Below are 16,950 nucleotides of genomic sequence, written 5' to 3' on the forward strand. Positions count from 1 at the left end.
CCAGAGATGGCAGCACCGTACGGCAGATGGAATTTTACCGCCAGCGGAGAGAATGAGAACTGTTTTAAATACTTAAAATGGCGACGTTTTCCTTACTTGAACAGCGTGCAATCATTAGTTTTCTGAATTTGCGTGGTGTGAAACCAATTGAAATTCATCGACAGTTGAAGGAGACATGTGGTGATGGAGTTATGGATGTGTCGAAAGTGCGTTCGTGGGTGCGACAGTTTAATGAAGGCAGAACATCATGTGACAACACACCGAAACACCCTTGGGCTCGCACAAGCCGGTCTGACGACATGATCGAGAAAGTGGAGAGAATTGTTTTGGGGGATCGCCGAATGACTGTTGAACAGATCGCCTCCAGAGTTGGCATTTCTGTGGGTTCTGTGCACACAATCCTGCATGACGACCTGAAAATGCGAAAAGTGTCATCCAGGTGGGTGCCACGAATGCTGACGGACGACCACATGGCTGCCCGTGTGGCATGTTGCCAAGCAATGTTGACGTGCAATGACAGCATGAATGGGACATTCTTTTCGTCGGTTGTGATAATGGATGAGATGTGGATGCCATTTTTCAATCCAGAAACAAAGCGCCAGTCAGCTCAATGGAAGCACACAGATTCACTGCCACCAAAAATATTTCGGGTAACCGCCAGTGCCGAAAAAATGATGGTGTCCATGTTCTGGGACAGCGAGGGCGTAATCCTTACCCATTGCGTTCCAAAGGGCACTACGGTAACAGGTGCATCCTACGAAAATGTTTTGAAGAACAAATTCCTTCCTGCACTGCAACAAAAACGTCCGGGAAGGGCTGCGCGTGTGCTGTTTCACCAAGACAACGCACCCGCACATCGAGCTAACGTTACGCAACAGTTTCTTCTTGATAACAACTTTGAAGTGATTCCTCATGCTCCCTACTCACCTGACCTGGCTCCTAGTGACTTTTGGCTTTTTCCAACAATGAAAGACACTCTCCGTGGCCGCACATTCACCAGCCGTGCTGCTATTTCCTCAGCGGTTTTCCAGTGGTCAAAACAAATTCCTAAAAAGCCTTCGCCGCTGCCATGGAATCATGGCGTCAGCGTTGTGAAAAATGTGTACGTCTGCAGGGCGATTACGTCGAGAAGTAACGCCAGTTTCATCGATTTCGGGTGAGTAGTTAATTAGAAAAAAAAAAATCGGAGGCCTTAGAACTTGAATGCACCTCGTATTTATCAGATCCCGTCTTTATTCACGGAGAATTGTATGTAGCCAATTAGCATTTTTGTACGCTGTGAAGAAGATGAAATACGAAAAGCACATCAAGATTTCATTCTTACGTCAAATATCGTTAAGACCGAGGTACTATAGTTCTCCGTAAAGAAATTTCTTCGAAATTGTGTGCATGGAAGTGCATGTGCAAGGATGTACATTTCACGTTGTTCGGTTCATTTTTGGAGATGTTTTGTCTTGATTCTCACAAATACGCTTACCCCAGTGACTACACTTGTTCCAAATACTGTCATTATTTAAAACTACAGAAGAGCAAAAGATTCGCACGGGTCCCCTGGTTAAAAAAAAAAAATTAAAATTACAGGCGGTGTTCTCACCAGTTATCACAATTTAACTGATTAGGCGCAAAGCCTAAAATTTAAAAGTTAAACTAAAGCTCCGATGGCACCAATACCACAATGAGGGATACACAAACAATGTTGCTCAGATGTTGCCTCCAGTACCTGATTACAGAAAACTCTTCTTCAGGTTCATCAGGTGTAGCTAACAACTGCATCCTGAAAAAGTTGCAAGCGTTTGACCCCGTGTACTCGTAGGGCCGTTGCTCTCTCCAGCAACAATTGTCGCACGCCCTCTATCGCTCAGCACGCGCTCGACGCGGCCGCCTCCAAATCCAAACTTGTCCAGCGACATCGACGGAACAGTGCCGCGTCCGTCACGGCCCACCTTATGCACCTTTAGCAGAACAACCAAGCGTATGCCAGTTAGTTGTCTACAGTACGGCTAACATTGCAACAGCCAATCAAAGAATGAGCCTTGTCACGTCTTCTATTCTGTTCACAGTTGTCTGTAGCTCTGCTACCTCAGGTACCTATAGACACAATCAGTTGCAAACGATGCTTACAGCTGGCAGAGTAGCACATTTGATTCGTTTTCGTCGTTTGCGTTGCTCATCTGTGCAGCGTGTGTTTTTTATGCAACAGAATGCCCTAAACTACACACATCAAAAAAAGTTTTGCATCACCTCGATACCCAGAACTCCTCAAGATAGACCTTGACTGTGGATATTGTATCATAGACACAGTCCCTTCGGCTTTCAGAGATGTCACTAAAATCCGCCCAAAGATGTAAACAACCACACATGAGCAGCGCCTACTAGACGAAGGGGGTCCGACAGCCGATCAGTTCCAGCCATTCCACCAGGAAAGAAGTAAACGGCTCGTGTTGTCTGTAGTTCAACCATGTCTAGACGGTCAATACCCTGGTTCGATCGCGTCCGCATTGTTGCTTTGTGCCAGGTAGAGTTCTCAACAAGGGAAGTGTCCAGGCGTCACGGAAGTGAACCAAAGCGGTGTTGTTCGGACATGGAGGAGACACAGAGAGACTGGCACTATCGATGTCATGCCTCGCTCAGGCCGCCCAAGGGCTACTACTGCAGTGGATGACCGCTACCTACGGATTATGGCTCGGAGGAACCCTGACAGCAACGTCACCATGTTGAGTAATGCTTTTCGTGCAGCCACAGGAAGTCGTGTTACGACTCAAACTGTGAGCAATAGGCTGCATGATGCACAACTTCATTCCCGACCTCTATGGCGAGGTCTATATTTACTAACACGACACCACGCAGCGCGGTAGAGATGGGCCCAACAACACGCCGAGTGGACCGCTCAGGATTGGCATCACGTTCTCTTCACCGATGAGTGTCGCATATGCCTTCAACCAGACAATCGTCGGAGACGTGTTTGGAGGCAACCTGGTCAGGCTGAACGCCTTAGACACACTGTCCAGCGAGTGCAGCAAAGTGGAGTTCCCTGATGTTTTCAGGTGGCGTTATGTGGGTCCGACGTACACCGCTGGTGGTCGTGGAAGGCGCCGTAACGGCTGTACAATACGTGAATGCCATCCTCCGACCGACAGTGCAACCATACCGGCAGCATATTGGCGAGGCATTCGTCTTCGTGGACGACAATTCGAGCCTCCATCGTGTACATCTTGTGAATGACTTCCTTGCTCGACTGGAGTGCCCAGCATATTCTCCAGACATGAAACCTATCGAACATGCCTGGGGTAGATTGTTTATGAACGACGTGGCCCACCGACCACTCTGAGGGATCTACGCCGAACCGCCGTTGAGGAGTGAGACAATCTGGACCAACAGTGTCTTGATGAACTTGTGGATAGTATGCCACGACGAATACAGGCATGCATCAATGCAAGAGAATGTGCTACTGGGTATCAGAGGTACCAGTATGTACAGCAATCTGGACCACCATCTCTGAAGGTCTCGCTGTATGGTGGTACAACATGCAATGTCTAGACGGAAATGATGTTTGTATTGATCTCTATTCCAAATTTCTGTACAGGTTCCGGAACTCTCGGAACCGAGGTGATGCAAAACTTTTTTTTTATGTGTGTAGTTGCGAAAGAGCGAAGAAAAGAAATAGAACTATTATCAACGCGGTAAGCCAACCCAATACTGCACATTAAGGGGCAGTGTGTGAAAATATCCTGAATGGAAAGACAAGTGTCTAGCGATGTTCTTGTTATTTAACGCTCGCGTTATTTAGTGCAGTAAGGTGACGTTTCTGAACTTCTCAGTTAAAACGTTCGAATAGTGGCAACAATCTTAATAATAACTGCAACATAATATAGTGGTAAGGATATTACAGGCAACATAGAGAAACTTTTGACCATCTCGTGAGGATACAGTACGTCTAGCTTCTTACGCAGTTAATGTCGCACAGAAAGCAAACACGACATGGACTGGAAACAGATGGAAATCATACAATCAACTCCGCGTATAGATAATAGGTGAAGTGCTGACTTACGAGGAGGATTCGACAAGTAACGCAACACATTTCTTCTCAGCTAATTTTGGTTGAAAACATGTGAAATTTGTTGTGGGACATCGTGGAATAATCCCGCATCGGCCTCTATAGTTTCATGACGTTCCGACAGATGGCAGTACTACATGTAGCCTTCAAAATGGCGTCTGTAACGGAGAGCTGTCATTGAGTTTCTCTTGGAGAAAAACCAGACCATCGCAGATATTCGTAGGCGCATGCAGAATGTCTACCGAAAGTTGGCAGTGACCAAAAGCACGGTGAGTCGTTGGGTGTAGCGTCTTTCATCATCACAACAAGGTCGCACAAACCTATCCGATCTCCCGGCCAGCCGCACAGATCTGTAGCTCCTGCAATGTTGGAACGTTCGGACACGCTCATTTGAGGTGATCGATGGATCACAATCAAACACCGCGCTGCACAACTGGAAGTCTCTGTTGGTAGTGTTGACACGTCCACCAGTTGGGGTACTCGAAGGTGTGTACCCGCTGGAATCCTCACCCCCTAACAGAACACCGTAAAGAAAATCGAAGGTAGAGACCGATGACCTCAGCAGTGTGGTCCCATAAGACCTTACCACAAATATCCAATTTCCAAAAACGAGGGACAATCTGTGCAGAACAGCCTGCACGGTATGAGTCTGACCGTGACAAACTAGTCTGTGCACCCGAAAGGAGCTCGCAAAACTTCATGGGACTGTTGTTCCTCATCTGGCCTACAGCCTGAATCTCGCACCTTCCGATTTCCATCTCTCTGGCCCAAAGAAGGGTGCACTCCGCGCGAAGCAGTACGTGGAGGACGGGGAGGTAATTGATGCAGCAAGATGTTGGCTCCGACGCCGACCAGTAGAGTGGTACCATGCGTGCTTACTGTGCCTCCAGTAGCCTGGCGTAAGACCGCCGCATTGAACGGACATTATCTTGAAAAATATATGTAGGCAAAAGAATGGGGAGTAACATGGCATATTGGAATCCTGGATAAAACCAACCTGCTTTCAAAAAATAAATGTATTTTATTATTTATTGAACGTCCCTTGTAACTTACTTTGACAAACGACAGACTGAAGTGTGAAACGCAGCCGGGAACGAATATCGCAGAAATTGTAAGATTCATAGGGTCATGACGTGCAGCCACAACTAGTACCTATTGGAAGTGGACGCATATCGGTGAACAACAGAGCGTTGAACGTTCATGACCAATTAAAGAACATGTTGATGCAGCTTTTCCTGTTCTGTAGAATATTACAGGCGGGAAAATATGACGCAACTGACAGTGGTCTACGAATGTATGAAAGGGATCTGACGTCAGACTGGAGCATTGGCAACATGTTGATGTACGTCAGGCTGCCCACATCTCGTGGTCGTGCGGCAGCGTTCTCGCTTCCCACGCCCGGGTTCCCGGGTTCGATTCCCGGCGGGGTCAGGGATTTTCTCTGCCTCGTGATGGCTGGGTGTTGTGTGCTGTCCTTAGGTTAGTTCGGTTTAAGTAGTTCTGAGTTCTAGGGGACTGATGACCATAGATGTTAAGTCCCATAGTGCTCAGAGCCACGTCAGGCTATGCCGCTGACTTCCGGTCCTTGAGTAGCCAACAACAGCATTAGTTAGGCTTGTGGATGGCCTGCAAACGTCTTGTCTGGATCATCTAAAAATGGAAACTGGTGTCACTTGATGATGCGGTCCGCTTGTCCTGTTGCACCACAGCTGCGGTCGCCTCAAGATGCCGCATACGTCACAAGACGCAGACATGATGGCGCTGTAAGAATTAAGCCATTGAGATCGTTCATTGACACTTTCTTTGACCGATAGTAGTCAGTTGTCTGACGTGATAGGAGAAGAACAGGAGTCGACGGGGAAGAGATAGGGGATCCAGTATTAGAATCAGAATGTAAGAGAGCTTTGGAGGACTTAAGATGAAATAAGGCAGAAGGGATGGATACCATTCCATCAGAAGTTTCAAAAATCATTGAGGGAAGTGCCAACAAAACGACTATTCACGTTGGTGTGTAGAATATATGAGTCTGGCGATATACCATCTGACTTTCGGAAAAATATCATCCACACAATTCCGAAGACTGCAAGACGTGCGAGAATTATCGCACAATCAGCTTGACAGCTCACGCATCGAAATTGCTGAAAAGAATAATATACAGAAGAATGGAAAAGAAAACTGAGGCTGTGTTAGATGGCTTTTGGAAAGGTAAAGACACCAGAAAGGCAATTCTGGCGTTGCGGTTGATAATGGATGCAAGACTAAAGAAAAATCAAGACACGTTCATAGGATCTTTAGACCTAGAAAAAGCGTTCGACAACGTGAAATGGTGCAAGTATGAGAAAAATTGGAGTAAGCTATAGGGAGAGATGGGTAATATGCAATATGTACAAGAGGCAAGAGGGAATAATAAGAGTGGATTACAAAGAACGAAGTGCTCGAATTAAAAAGGATGTAAGGCAATGATGTAGTCTTTCACCACTCCTGTTCAATCTGTACATCGAAGAAGCAATGATGGAAATAAAATAAACGTTCATGGTGAAAGGACATCAATGATACGATTCACTGACGACATTGCTATCCTGAGTCAGAGTGAGGACGAATTACATGATGTGCTGAATGGAATGAACAGTCTAAGGAGTACAGAATATGGATTGGGAGTATATCGAAAAAGACGAAGGTAATGCAAAGTAGCAGAAATGAGAACAGCGAGAAACTTATCATCAGGACTGATGGTCACGAAGTAGATGAAGTTAAGGAATTCTACTACCTAGGCAGCAAAATAACCAATGAGGGATGGAGAAAGGAGGACATCAAAAGCAGTCTAGCACTGGTAAAAAGGGCTTTCGTTTCCAAGAGAAGTCTATTGGTATCAAACGTATGCCTTAAATTGAGGAAGAAATTTCTGAGAATGTACGTTTGCAGCACAGCATTGGATAGTGGTGAAACTTGGACTGTGGGAAAACCGGAACAGAAGGCAATCGAAGCATTTGATATATGGTGCTAAAGACGAATGTTGAAAATAAGGTGGACTGATAAGGTAAGGAACTAGGAGGTTTTGCGCAGAATCGGAGAGGAAAGGAGTATGTGGAAAACACTGATAAAGAGAAAGGACAGGGTGATAGGACACCTGTTAAGACATCAGGGAACCACGGTACTGGAAGGAGCTGTAGAGGGCAAAAACTGTAGAGGAAGACGGAGATTAGAACACATCGAGCAGATGATTGAGGACGTAGATTGTAAGTGCTACTCTGATACGAACAAGTCGGGACAGGAGAGGAATTCGTGGCTGGCCACATCAGACCATTCAGAAGACAGATGACTCTATTAAAAAAAAAAAAAAAAAAAAGTCGGAGAAGTAAGTTCAACATCGTGCGCTTCTTCAATATTGTTGCTGTTTATTCCTTCGCCTCCGATGTCATTTTCGCAGGAAACTCTGCTCGCGGTATGATCTCGTTCGTGATTTGGAGGAGACTATACCGGCATCAATTGAGCGCACTGGGTGCATCCAGCTGCAAAAGCGTGGCTCATGTCGGTATGAATGTTGCCTTCCACCTGGGTTCAGAGGCCGTCCTCAGTTCCTAAATGTGGCTGGATGATTTGGTGAAGACAGCTACCCTCGCTCACGTGGTGGAAACATATCTATCTTTTTGTAGCATCGCTCCTAGAAGAGATCGTGGTCCTCCTGTTTGGAACCGATTGGAAGTCTTAAATCGGGGGCTCCGACTATCTGTAACGATCTTGGATACGGATTTCTCGACCTCCGCTATCGGGTATAGATATGTAGGACTCTCGTTAATAGGTAAGGCGTGTACTACACGCAGGAAGCGACTACTAGGTCAGAGGAGTACGTACGGAGCTTAGGACAGAGAAATCCCTTCAATGGCGCGATAAGATGTGTTCTGATTCCGGACAGAGTAGCATTTGTCTTAGCAGTTCGGAGAAAGAAAAAGCTAACACAGTATTAGTTAACTGCAGGAGGTAAGGTCCTGGAACTAGTCTCGTCTATAAATGGTAACAATGCCCACACAGTACTAAGGACAAAAAACTGGCTGATTCCAGAAGTCAGTGGGAGGATATTCTAAACGAGTACTGGAATTTATATCGTAAACATACGGTGAACGCTGGTGGTGGAGACGTGTTTATAACAATAAAAAAAAAAACGATAACATCTAGTGATATTGCCACGAATTCAGAATGGAAATAATTTTGGCGAAGGTAAAGGTGGATCAAACCATAGTCATCGGATGCTTTTATAGACTCTTTACTTAGCAGCAGTATTGAGGGAACATTTAAGGGAGAACATTTCGCGTAAATTTGCTGGTCGTATTTGAAGTTTAGGTGGACATTTCAACTTGCCAACTACAGAGAATCAAGTGACTAGGATGGGTAATATGGACATGCAATCATATGAAATTGTTCTATATCCCTTAACCGAAAATTACCTTCGGCAGTTAATCAGAGAACCGAATCGTATAGATATGCTGGTGAAATAGAGACCAGAACTTTTGGACTCAGTTATTGCAGATCAGGGAATCAGTGATCATGAGGCTGTTCAGCATCACTGAGTATGCCTGTAAATATGAATGCAAAGAAAGGTAGGAATACCTTTCTGTTCAGCGAGAGTGCCAAGAAACAGATTTAAGATTACCTAACAACTCAACATGGAAATTTCCTCTCTAGCACTGACAATGTTGAGTATCAAAGAGGAAAGTTCAGCAGCACTGCACAATATGCTTTAGACAGACATGTGCCGGTAAAATTGTGCATGGAAAAGACCATCCGTGGATCGACAACCGTGTTGAAAAGCTGCTACGAAAGCAAAGAGAGCTTCGCTGTGAATTTAGACGTAGCCAAAGCCTCACAAACAAACAAAAACTGAACGAAGTAAAAATTAACGTAAAGAGGAACATGTGTGAAATGTTCAACGAATTCTAAAGTAAAATCTTATCTGCCGAACTGACAGAAAATTCTAAGAAGTTTCGACCTTACATTAACTCAGTAAACGGGTCGAAGTTATCTGTCCAGACACTCTGTGATCATAATGCTACTGAAACAGAGGACGACAGAGAATAGGCCGAAATACTAAACGTCTTTTTCCGAAACTGTGAGACAGAGGAAGATCGCACGGTAGTTTCTTCTTTATCTCGTCGCAAGAACATAAAATTATAGACGTGGAAGGATTAGACGAAGGTATAGAAAAGCAACTGAAATCGCTCAACAGAGGAAAGGCCACTGGTCCTGCCGGCACACCACTTCGATTCTAAACAGAGTCTGTGAAAGAACTTGCACCTCTTCTAGCAGCAGTGTACCGTAGATTTCTGGAGAAGCGAAGGGTTCCCAATGATTGGAAAAAAGCCCAGGTCAGTCCAGTTTTCAAGAAGGCTCGTTAGAATTTAGAATTCGTTAGAATTTTGGAGCATGTTTTATGCTCGCGTATTGCAACACTTTTGGAGACCGAAAAGCTCCTCTGCAAGAACAAACGTGGGTTCAGAAAACAACGATCGTATGAAAACCTGCTTACTCTATTGGTCTACGAGACCCAGAAAGCAGTAGATACACGTGCCCTGGTAGATGCCACGTTCCTTGACTTTCGGAAGGCATTAGATACAGTTCTGCACTGCCGCCTTATGAACAAGATACGAGCGTATGGAATATCAGGCCAACTGTGCGACTAGATTTAAGAGTTTCTAGCATGTCATTCTGAACAGAGAAAAGTCTTCGGACGCAAAAGTAATTTCGGGCGTGCACCAAGGAAGTGTTATAGGTCTATTACTTTGTACAATAAACATAAATGACCTAATGGATATCGTCCGAAGTTCAATGAGGCTTTTCGCAGACGACGGTGTTGTACACAGATAAATCGCAACACCAAAGAATTTAGTGAAATGCAGCGAGACCTGCTGAAGACCGACGCTTGGTGTAGGGAGTGGTATTAACCCTCAACATAAACAAATGTAACGTATTGCTAGTACATGGACACAAAGACCATTTATTATATGATAATATGATTGCAGGACAATCACTCGGAACAGTTACATCCGTAAAACATCTAGGTGTATGCTTACGGAGCTTCGAAGTAGAACTGCCACATAAAATTAATCGGGAGTAACGCAAATGCCAGGCATATTCATTGGAAGAACCACAGGAAACGTAGTCCATCAACAGAGGAAGAAGCTTGCAAACACTAGTTCCACCAATACTAGAACACAACTTTTCAGACTGGGATCAGAACGAGAATAGGTGGAGGAAATAGGGAAGACCCAAAGAAGATCAGCACGTTTTGTTACAGGTTCATTTAGAAAACGCGAAAGCGTCACGGATGTGCTCAGTGAACTCAAGATGCTGCAAGAGAGGCGTTCTGCATCACGGTGTGGTCTACTGTTCCAAGAGCGTACGTTCCTAGAAGAGTTACCCAATATATTGTTTCCTCCTATGTGTATCTCGCGAAAAGAACCTGAAGATAAAATCAGTGAGATTCGAGCCCACACAGAGGCCCACCAGTAATGATTCTTCCCGCGAACCATACGCGACTGTGACAGTCAAAAGGGGGAAGTGAACTGCTATACAATTTACCCTCCGCCACACAGCGTAAGGTGTCACGCGGAGTGTAGATGTAGATGTAGAAACTACTTCTTCCAGCAGTACACTTCACCATGCAATGATCCAGAATCATGTTAATGTATTTTGAGGAGCGCGATGAATTTCTCTTGATATCCAGACTCTTGTTTTCGTTGGTTAGCAACTCTGCCTGTCTTGGAGCACCAGCACAGAACGTACAAAGATACAAGTAAAAAACTGCAGTATATACGATAGCTATACGGAATTTGGCGAAACATTTACTTTTTGGCGAACTTGATGTGGTATTGGATTCCGTGGAAGTGTCGAGCTGAATTTCGATTGAAATGTCGTAGTTCAGATATTTATTATTGTCAAATACATTTGCAGGCAAAGGTGGCTCCTTCACCTTAGCCACTGGATCCTCTTAAAACTGATCCAGCGCTTTTCCTTAATTTTTAGGTTGCAATTTAACAGTTGAACGATATCGTAAAGCCGGTCGGTGTGGCCGTGCGCTTCTAGGCGCTTCAGTCTGGAACCGCGTGACCGCTACGGTCGCAGGTTCGAATCCTGCCTCGGGCATGGATGTGTGTGACGTCCTTAGGTTAGTTAGGTTTAAGTAGTTCTAAGTTCTAGGGGACTGATGACCACAGATGTTAAGTCCCATAGTGCTCAGAGCCATTTGAACCATTTTTGATATCGTAAATGTTATCATATAAATGATTTCCAGATGTGTTTGGGTTTCGCATTTTTACACTCACGAGGTAGCTGCAGGCAAATAATTGAGGACGCAGATTGTGAGTGCTACTCTGAGATGAAGAGGTCGGCACAAGAGAGGGATTCGTGGTGGGCCACATCAAACCAGTCAGAAGACTGATGACTCAAAAAAAAAAAAGTCGGAGGCGTAAGCTCAACATTGTGTACTACTTCAGTATTGTTGCTGTTCATTCCTACGCCTCCGATGTCATCTCCGCGGGAAACTCTGCTTGCGGGATGATCTCGTCCGTAATGTGTAGGAGACTAAATCGGCTTCAGTTGAGCGCTCTGGGTGCAACCGGCTGCAAATCGTAGCTAATGTCGGCAAGAATGGCGCCTTCCACCTGAATTCGGGGGCTGTCCTCGGTTTGCCAAGACTTTGTCGGATCTTGTTCTGGCCGTCGGCATGAAAACTGAGCGCAGACTGGGGAAGAAGTGCGACGTCAGTTCATTTCGTTCCGTGTAGACATGTGGCTTTTCATTCCACATCGTGTCAGTGGCATACCGACAGTAGCTCTAAACCGGGACAATCGCCTCAGCCGGATTCAACTGCTGTGGACAAAATATCTTGACGAAAGTTGTCGCCGTCGACTACCGCGATTGTCACAGCGGGTAGACGGCTCAAAGTGCAGTACACCGCCTCCAAAGTCAGCAGCACAGAACAACAAGCTTTGAACAGCTGTACTACGGGAAACTATTTCTTCTGTCTGGGATACGGATATCACTGTCCTACGTGTGTTCTTCGGCACGCGGCTCAGAGATTAGCATGTGTGGTCAAATTCTGCAGCTGTGCACTCTGAGCGTTAGAATAGTGTCGTCTATACTGATGAGTTGTGGTAATCGTTGCTCCATGTCTACAACAGGGTACGAGCACGGTACTCTGCAACCACGTTACGTGGTGCACCTTGCTAGCCAACAGAGCATCGTTCACATTGCTATTGGCTGGATGGTCGGTTCTGGAATACTGGAAAGGGGTTACTGGTAAACCTGCCATTGCTCCCTAGAGGGAATGGTACAGGAACAAGCTGTGCTTCTGCTGCGATGCTCCTTCGCTTCATGGAAAGCAACCACTATAGCATAATAGCTTCCCTCAGTGTAGTGTCGTTTCTCTTCTTGTGGTCTTCAGTCCTGAGACTGGTTTGATGCAGCTCTCCATGCCACTCTATCCTGTGCAAGCTTCTTTATCTCCCAGTACCTACTGCAACCGATATCCTTGTGAATCTGCTTAGTGTATTCATCTCTTGGTCTCCTCCTACGATTTTTACCCTCCACGCTGCCCTCCAATACTAAATTGGTGATTCCTTGATGCCTCAGAACATGTCCTACCAACCGATCCCTTCTTCTGGTCAAGTTGTGCCACAAACTCCTCTTCTCCCCAATCCTATTCAATACTTCCTCATTAGTTATGTGATCTACCCATCTAATCTTCAGCATTCTTCTGTAGCACCACATTTCGAAAGCTTCTATTCTCTTCTTGTCCCAACTATTTACCGTCCATGTTTCACTTCCATACATGGCTACACTCCATACAAATACTTTCAGAAATGACTTCCTGACAATTAAATCTATACTCGATGTTAACAAATTTATCTTCTTCAGAAACGCTTTCCTTGCCATTGCCAGGCTACATTTTATATTTCTACTTCGACCATCATCAGTTATTTTGCTCCCCAAATAGCAAAACTCCTTTACTACTTTAAGTGTCTCATTTCCTAATCTAATACCCTCAACATCACCCGACTTAATTCGACTACATTCCATTATCCTTGTTTTGCTTTTGTTGATGTTCATCTTATATCCTCCCTTCAAGACACCATCCATTCCGTTCAACTGCTCTTCCAAGTCCTTTGCTGTCTCTGAAAGAAGTACAATGTCATCGGCGAACCTCAAAGTTTTTATTTCTTCTCCATGGATTTTAATACCTACTCCGAATTTTTCTTTTGTTTCCTTTACTGCTTGCTCAATATACAGATTGAATAACATTGGGGAGAGACTATAACCCTGTCTCACTCCCTTCCCAACCACTGCTTCCCTTTCATGTCCCTCGACTCTTATAACTGCCATCTGGTTTCTGTACAAATTGTAAATAGCCTTTCGCTCCCTGTATTTTACCCCTGCCATCTTTAGAATTTGAAAGAGAGTATTCCAGTCAACATTGTCAAAAGCGTTCTCTAAGTCTACAAATGCTAGAAATGTAGGTTTGCCTTTCCTTAATCTTTCTTCTAAGATAAGTCGTAAGGTCAGTATTGCCTCACGTGTTCCAGTATTTCTACGGAATCCAAACTGATGTAGTGTCGTAATAAGACTGAATTTCCTGCTTATTTCCTATCATCTCTAGGATATATCTCGGCAACGCCTAGGAAGTCGTATCATACGTCAAAGAGATTCTACCAGCTGAAATACTTGTTCTCCATTTCATTGGACATACAACAGGATCGAGGCTGCAGGGAGTAGGCGAATGACGCGTGCTTGACTGGGAAAAACGCGACCGACATGAACTCCTGTTAGGGAAGTGTCAGAAGTCTTACTTCCTGCAGCTGTCCTGCTACGGCCATCTCTGATGAAACGCTGCCCCCACCGGTTGGCAAACCGTCAACCTCCGTGTACCCACATCCACACTATGTACATATTCGCGTGTGTGGGATGGAGGGGGGGGGGGGCGGGGGGCGAAAGAGAGAGAAGGAAGTTTCAGCAATATAGCGGCTATTCTAAGCCGCCTTTTGTGGGACAACCAACTGGAGAGATAACAATTAGTGGCACATAACGCAAGCGCAAAACATCTGTCAGGCCGCCACGCGTATCAGTATAGCAGCTACACTATGTGGACTGGATTAGAGCACTTAAAGAAAATGGCCCGTTCAGGAAGAAATGTGGGGCTAATAAACATTTTTGAGAGGACTCTGCCTTTCATAGACTCAATGCGCATTTTAAATCTCGCAAAACCATTATCTACAGGTTGGTCACAAGCAGTCTGAAGAGCTTGTAAGGGTGTTGTTGGGAGGCTGTGCTGAGAAATAGGTGTTAAGAAAAAAATTCGATACGTTGCGCCGTTTACGAGTTATTTAGCGTTGGACTGAGCCAATCAGATTGTCGCGCGCGCAAATTCGAGCACTTGCATGTTAAAATGTGCTTTTTTCGGAAGTGATAAATTTAAGTTAGGTGAGTAAAAGCTACGTCTTGTTTCGGTTTGAGGAAACCAAACGAAGAACACAGTTGGCAACACTGTCTCTGCTTGAATTTGCGACAACCTTACTTATTAATTCGGCAACGGACTTGCCGCAGTGGATACACCGGTTCCCGTGAGATCACCGAAGTTAAGCGCTGTCGGGCGTGGTCGGCACTTGGATGGGTGACCATCCAGGCCGCCATGCGCTGTTGCCATTTTTCGGGGTGCACTCAGCCTCGTGATGCCAATTGAGGAGCTACTCGACCGAATAGTAGCGGCTTCGGTCAAGAATACCATCATAACGACCGGGAGAGCGGTGTGCTGACCACACGCCCCTCCTATCCGCATCCTCAACTGAGGATGACACGGCGGTCGGATGGTCTCGATGGGCCACTTGTGACCTGAAGACAGCAGTGCCTGTGTTATTAAGAAGTACTATGCAATGTTACTTTGGACTTGCATGCATGTCCGAAGGAACAAGCACTCCAGCAACTACGGCCGTCAAGAAATACAGGAATTGTATTCGCAATTGTGAATATGAACTACAATCGGCTGTATATTGGAAAGACGACAGTGAAAACTGGCGTCCGACCGTGACTTGAACACGGATTCCCCGCTTTACACGAGCAGTCGCCTTAACCACTTCGGCTAACCATGTTCGAATCACGGCCGTATCCAAACATCCGCATGTCGTTGTTCCTGGATAATGACCTGCATTCGTCACACATTATTTAATTCCCGTCCAGGAGGAGGACGTTTTAATTGAAAGTCGCTGCCTTGTATCGGCAGATAAATACGATACTGCAGTGCCTGTATTGTTGCATGCATGTCCGAACGAACATGGCATCGTTCTTCTTAACAACAAGTACTGTAATAACGTATTTACCCGCCAATACCATGCAGCAACTTTTAATTAAAATGTCTTTCCATTTACGGTAATTACGTAATGTGTTTACGAGTACAGGCAGTGACGACGATATTTGGAATTTTGGGTCTGGCCATGGATCGGGTACGGGTAACCTAAGAGGTTAAGGCGACCGCTGCGTTAAGCGGGAAATCCGGGTTCAAGACCCACTTGGACACAGACTTTCACTGTCGTCATTCCAATATACGTATAGCCGATGGTGGTACTATTCGCAATTGGAGATACATTTCCTGTACTTTATATTTTGCCTGGAGTTATCTCACTGTTGCATCTTCGCTCAACCTAGATTGTTCTGTGACTAGGTGTCCTTCCTGACGTCACAATCTCTGCTTGAAGCTGAACGTGGTCGGAGTGTGCAGCGTCTGTCAGCTTACAACAGTTCTGATGAAGCGCATTTATCGCGATTTGGCACGAAGGCAGAGGAGATGGTGTGGAGATGGGAGGATACAAACAACGTTTAAGGCCATATGCTATAAATTATGTCACATTTTTATTTGTTTGTTTGATGTTGACATTCAGTCAGTACGTTGCATTTCAAGCTGTATGTGTGTCAATGTATGCAACGTAAAGCATTGGATCTATATTGTTAGCTCCTGGTGTGCCGAGGCGCAGCTCAGGAGCCTGCTGCCACGGAAGCTTTATTCTTCTTTTGATTCACGAGACTGTAAACAGTGGGACGGGGATGGCTATCAGACTCTCAAGAAGTCCTTCCAGATCACGTTTCATTGTCTTATCATGGTTCCTTCTGTTATATTATGTGTGGCTTCCACCAGCAGTTTCTCTCTCGGATAAGATTGTTGTTCATAGTTTGAAACTCTATGTGTCAATATGTTCAGCAAGTACCATGCGGATCTTCATCCTTTGGTACATATTACAACCTTTTTATTACCAAACAAGCCCCTGCCCTGGTCAGTCAGCCGGCGGCTGTGGCCGAGCGGTTCTAGGCGCTTCAGTCTGGAACCGCGCGACCGCTACGGTCGCAGGTTCGAATCCTGCCTCGGGCATGGATGTGTGATGTTCTTAGGTTAGTTAGGTTTAAGTAGTTCTAAGTTCTAGTGGACTGATGACCTCAGATGTTAAGTCCCATAGTGCTCAGAGCCATTTTTGAACCTGGTCAGTCAACGCTTCTTATACACTACCTTTTTTTTTTTTTTTTTTTTTTTTTTTTTTTTTTTTTTTTTTTTTTTTTTTTTTTACCAAATGCGCTATGCGCTATCTCCAGATCTATTGACACACTCCCAGAGAGTGTACTCCTTGGTGAAGCGTTCTCCATACTCATCGGTGTCAGCATTAGTGATGATGTTCAGATGTTCAGATGTGTGTGAAATCTTATGGAACTTAACTGCTAAGGTCATCAGTCCCTAAGCTTACACACTACTTAACCTAAATTATCCTAAGTACAAACACACACACCCATGCCCGAGGGAGGACTCGAACCTCCGCCGGTACCAGCCGCACAGTCCATGACTGCAGCGCCTTAGACCGCTAGGCTAA

At 45.2% G+C, this 16,950-nt stretch overlaps 1 pseudogene; it reads left to right on the forward strand.

Annotated features, from left to right (window-relative positions):
• Positions 1-14,628: 14,628 nt before the first annotated feature.
• LOC126097744 (5S ribosomal RNA) lies at positions 14,629-14,746 on the forward strand (annotated as a pseudogene).
• Positions 14,747-16,950: the final 2,204 nt, after the last annotated feature.

Source organism: Schistocerca cancellata, chromosome 1 (assembly GCF_023864275.1).
Source record: "Schistocerca cancellata isolate TAMUIC-IGC-003103 chromosome 1, iqSchCanc2.1, whole genome shotgun sequence".
Lineage (NCBI taxonomy): Eukaryota > Metazoa > Arthropoda > Insecta > Orthoptera > Acrididae > Schistocerca > Schistocerca cancellata.